The sequence below is a fragment of the Pongo pygmaeus genome, chromosome 6, assembly GCF_028885625.2.
Source record: "Pongo pygmaeus isolate AG05252 chromosome 6, NHGRI_mPonPyg2-v2.0_pri, whole genome shotgun sequence".
Taxonomy (NCBI): Eukaryota; Metazoa; Chordata; class Mammalia; order Primates; family Hominidae; genus Pongo; species Pongo pygmaeus.
In genome coordinates, this window is record NC_072379.2 from 83,486,008 (window position 1) to 83,491,709 (window position 5,702).

Consider the following 5,702-nt stretch of genomic DNA (forward strand, 5'->3'; position numbering starts at 1 on the left):
GTGCTGAAGTAGTAAATTTATTGATGATGTGAACTGTTAAATAGTCCATCTGCAATGCAAATGTAACTTTAAAATTAAAAATCTGACATCAATTCATTTTTATCAAGAGACTTCAGAACTAAATTAAACACTTGATATGAGGCAGCCAGCCTTTTCTGATAAAGCTTTCAAATATCCGGCATGTTAAAAGTGTGCTGCTAGGTATGTGAAAGATGACACTAGGCAAAGAATGACAGTCTCAATCATTTTTTAATAAAGGAAAATACACAGCTCTCCTGTGAAGCTTCATACTGCTTGACTGGTGGGCAATACTAATATGTATTCAGAGATATGATGATGTATCTGCTTGTCTTGCTGAGCTGTGTGGAGACATCTTGCACAGATGCTCCCATGTGATAGCTGGCTGTATAGTTTGGTCTGCCTCCCTTGCAAGGCTCACAGTCTAAAACCCCAGCAGCTAATTTTTAAATACTAATGCATAGCACAGACCTAAGAATGAATAGAAATACTCACCCCTGAGGCATATCATGAGTTGATTATAATAAAAATTGCTTAATTATTTATTAGTAGTTGCTTTATAAATTACTCTCTGGTTTTGCTGGAGGGCATAAACTGTGAGACGACAGAAAAGAGTTAGAGAGCTGAAATAGTCAGGGGACACTGTGGTTAAGGGTTTCCCGTACTACACAAATGTCTTTGGACTTTATCCTGCAAGTGCTGTGGAAACAGAAATCTTTTAACAGGGAGTTGAAAGGTCAGATTTGTGTTTTCTCTGTGTAATGGAAGATGGATTTGAGGGGAATGAGAAAAGAGGCAGGTAGTAACTAATTAAGGTGAAAGGCTGAAGTGAAAAGTTACAGTACGGCTGAAAAAGAAGGGAGGAAGCCCCAAAAACAAAGGCTAAAGAAGTAAAGCTATAGAAAAACATTTAGGAGGATATGATAGTTGATTGGATGTGAGAACCAGAGGTAAAGGAGAGGAAACAATTGTATTTTCTGTTTCGTATAACTGGGTAAATAGTAGTAACCCCCTTAACTGATACTGAAATCACAGGTGCTAATGCAGATTAGAAGAGGAAATATTAAGTGGCTGATTGACCTACTTTTCCTGATGGATACATGCAATCACTCAGAAATTTTATAAAAGCAATTGTATAGACATTACAATAAACAATGACAGTAAAATTATAAACAAAGTGCTCCAACTAAATCACAAAGGGCCAGGAAAACATGAGAATCTTTTTATGAAGCTGATATTAGGGACATGGACAAAGATGGAACAATTAGATTATATTAATTGTATTTGTTATGTTGCAATGGGAATGATTTTACTTGCTATAATAATGAGCTCTGTTATAACGAGTATACTTGATCTCACCTATTCATTCATTAGAATGAGGTTTTATTCTTTTCCTTTCACAAAATAAATATACAATAAGATCAAATAAATTTTGATGATTGCCAACAGATGGTGAGGGGCTCAACTTGAGGACCATCTGATCTTTGGCTTTTCAGTTCTTTCCGGCTGTTCTTTCTACTTAATTACCTTCCCCTCACTTCCTAATCCCTTCCATGTAATTCTACACCAAGACTCGGTCTAGCACTATTAATTTTCCACAGCCTACGCTGTTTTCTGATAAGATATTCTTTCTTAGCTGGTTGCTAATGGATCTAAACAGTCTGGTTTTAGCAGAACCTTTCAATCCTATTTGAATCATGTCTTTGCTTAATTTGTTAATTCAGTTTAATGCAGAGAATTTAAAACTTACTCTTACAATTTAATCTCATTTCAAATCTGACACAATGAATCAACCACCAGTGATTTTACATAATCAAAGAACCATTTCAACTAACCTGTCTTTTAAATCCTTCTATACGAGACATATATTTTTTTCAATCATTAAAACAGGCTTACTAGAGTGATATATGTGTTTCAGTAACAAATTTCCCTCATTACCTGAATGCATCTATGCATCTTTTGAGAATGAAGCAGAGAAAATATTGCTGTAATAGATATTTTAACAATATATCACGGAAGCACGAAAGATTAGGAATGTCTAAACACTCAGAAAGGACCTCCTAGGGCAATTTTCTATAGATTTTTGTATGTATATTTATATAATCCATATCTAGACAGAACCTTTTTTTCCTTGACAAGTGTATTTTAACATCCAGTTCAATATAAGGAGGCTGTCTCCGTGTTCTGTTCAATAGTCCCTAATAACACTGCCTTACCAAGGGAGATGAATAAAATTTTGTTGATTGAAACATCCTGCGTCATAATGTGTTCTCATGTTTCCGTAATGTTTAGCAGTAATTTAACAAAGTGCTTGTTCTTTTGAATCAGAAATTGTACATCAAAACTATATATTGTTCTACATGTAGCCTGCATTTGTAACACAATAAAGCTTAGTTTTAAACATACCATCTATGTTTTGTGAATGCTAGTTAAAAATAATCCTAGTTTCTTCTGATAATGAAAGTAATATATGTTTATGTTTTTTTGAAAAATGCAGACAGATTAAAGAAAAAACCCTGGCAATATGCATCACCTCACTAGAGATAATAGTTATTAATATTTTTACATACATTCTTTCTGAATTTTTATGCATATCTGTAAAAAATAAAAATTTTTAAGCAAACTTGAACTTATACTGTATGTAATGATTTACATGGATAATCACTGCACACATTAACTTAGATGAATTTTACTCTCTCTGTGTGTGAGAGAGACAATAATTTAATTAAATTTTTAAAATTCCTCTTCATTTAGCTCATGAACATATGCTTTGGAATAAGCATGAGATGGGGGATAGGAATTTGCTTTTTTCTTAGTCAATTCCAGTTGTGTGTGTCTCACATGGTGTGTGCAACTTGCTACAGTGACTATGATTCTGATGGCAAAAATACATATTTTTCTTATAACATGGTCTATACGCAAGCCAACAACTTTGATGCACAATCACAGAAACATCCATGTATTCTAATACTAAAAGAAAAACTGTGTGGAAGGTATCGTATTTGGTCTCCAACCTAGAGATTTTCAAGGGTAATGTTGATTATGCAAAACTTTTTCTCCATTATGTGCTGGTTTTAAAACCTAACTCCCTGCATGGGATGCAACTCCCCTGTAATCTACTTGTTTATTTTAGCAAATAGCTATTAATTTTCTTCTATAAGTATATTTTGAGAACATTTAAAATACTGGATGGCAATCCATCAAATGGATGCACCATATCTACTTAAACCAATCCACTATTATTAGACATTTGGTTAATTTCCAATGTTTTGTTATAAATAAAGCCATGACAACTGTTGTGCTTGAGATATGATATGAGGGTCAGTCATTATATTTGCACATGTTCTTAATGCTGTTGTAGTGTCTTTCTTTCAGGCAATTTTACCACTCCCATGCTAAGATATAGGAAGAAGGGGGATGTGACTTCCCAATAACCACCTGGGGGTTGCCTTCATTGGAAGAGAAGGCAATAAAACATGATTTTAGAAAAATAACCTTTTGGTGTTTTTTGCAGACTCCTTTCCATGACACCTGTTCAGAGGGTTGGATTTGCACATAGTCATGTGAACCAGTTCAAAGAGTGTATTTGCGTGGCTTTTTGAGAGCTGCAGTGTTCTAGTTCCTTCTGTCAGCTCAGCGCTGCAAATAGCCATGGCATTTCCCAAAGTTAGAAGACTTCTGTGATTCACGTGCTTGTTCTTCAGACCCACACAGCTCTCCCTCCAAGTTTAGGTTGCCCCAGACAGCTGCATTGGGGGACAGCTATGTGCTGTTCTGATTTGTGCAGTGGAGAGAAAACTTGAGTCTCACAGCTTTACGAGAAGCCTTCATATGGACTCTACTGGGTCAAAGTCTTTAGAAAAATCAAATATTAATTTATTAGCATTCATTCCTTGTCCAAGATATAAACATTTTTAAGGCTTTTGATATATACTGATAAATTTCTCTCTAGAAATTTTGTACCAATTTATACCACATCAACTGTAGATGAGAGTGATCTTTTGTCTAAACTCTTATCAACCTATTATTTTGAAAAGAAACATAGCCAGAGATGAAGTGAGCTTTTTAACTTCGTGTTTCTTTAATTTCTAAAGTAATTGGACATTTTTTGTACATTTTAATGACCTTTCAATTTTTGTTATTCATGTTCTTTGTCTCCCCCACCCCCTCTTTTTTTCTGTATAAGCATTAAAAAAATTGATGTCTAAGAACTCTTTATATTTTAAGTCTTTATCTAAAAACAAAACGCTCAAATTGCATGAAGAAGCATATATATACATATATATTTTTTTTCTTTTCTTTTTTTGAGATGGAGTCTCACTCTGTCACCCTGGCTGAGATGCAGTGGCATGATCACTGCAGCCTCTACCTCCTGGGCTCAAGCAATCCTCCTGCCTCATCGTCTGTAGTAGCTGTGAGTACAGGTGCACACCACCATACCTGGCTAATTTTTAAATTTGTGTAGAGACAGGGTCTCATTATGTTGCCCAGGCTGGTCTCAAGCTCCTGGGCTTAAGTGATCCTTCTGCTTCGGCCTCCCAAAGTGCTGAGATTATAGGTGTGAGCCACCAGGCCTGACCAATATACATATTTTCAAGGAGAAAGGAGTGCTAGGAAGAGTGTGAGATGGGTAGATACGAAGCAGGCATTCAAATACAAAGTATTTGAATTAAATTAAGTTTCTGTTTTATTGAGAAAAGTTGTAAAACATTACAACTTTTGTGATGCAGTTTGTAATAGAGATGTTATTTACGGTCTTTCATACCCTTGCCCCCTTTAAAAATTGCCCACGCAGAGCTTCTGATGTCTAGGTGGCTATGTTTTATATCACATGACTCTCATGATGGGATACCTACCCAAATGTCAGCACTTACTAGGCTGTCTAGGGATTTATGAACTATATCATAATCTCTCTCTTAGAAATCAGAATGACAAATAATAATAATAATACTGATGAAAGCCAATTAATAGCAGATATGAAAAAAATGTGCAGAATGTGAATGAACCAGATTAGTGGTGAAGCTGTAGAGGAAAGAGTTGAAAAAGTCACAAACTCCTGCTCCTGAGATCTCTGAAGCCACCTTAAACAGAGAGCCAAGCCTGTCATGGTGGTGTGAGCCTGTAGTCCCGGCCACTTGGGAGGCTGAGGCAGGAGGATTGTTTGAGCCCAGGAATTCGAGGCCACAGTGTGCTATGACGGCACCATGAATAGCCACTGTATTTCAGCCTGAGCAACATAGGAAGACCCTGTCTCTAAAAAAATAAATAAATAAAGAGGCAGCCACGTTGCAGCTCCAATTTCAGTAGGCTGTTACCTTTCTTGCTCTTATTTCTCTATGTATGTCCCTGTCACTTGAGCTTCCTTGACTGGATCTCTGTTAGTTTTGCTTAAATAAACCTGAAGATACAAGATGATTATAAGGTAAAGTACCTACGATACAGATTTTGGACTATCTTAGTTACTACAACTCTATATATATTCCAGCAGTCATTTTTATAGTTTCCTCTTTTGTTTAACAATTGTTCAACATAAGGAGATAGCCAGGTGGGAGGGGGTCCCTGGAAAAACTCCAACCAGCCTGCACACTAGGAGGAATGTGCACTGGGGTGGAGACACAGAAGTTCACGCTGTTTGCAGAGGGGAGTAGTCTGGCCCCTCCTCTTCCTGTGTGGAACCTGGAATT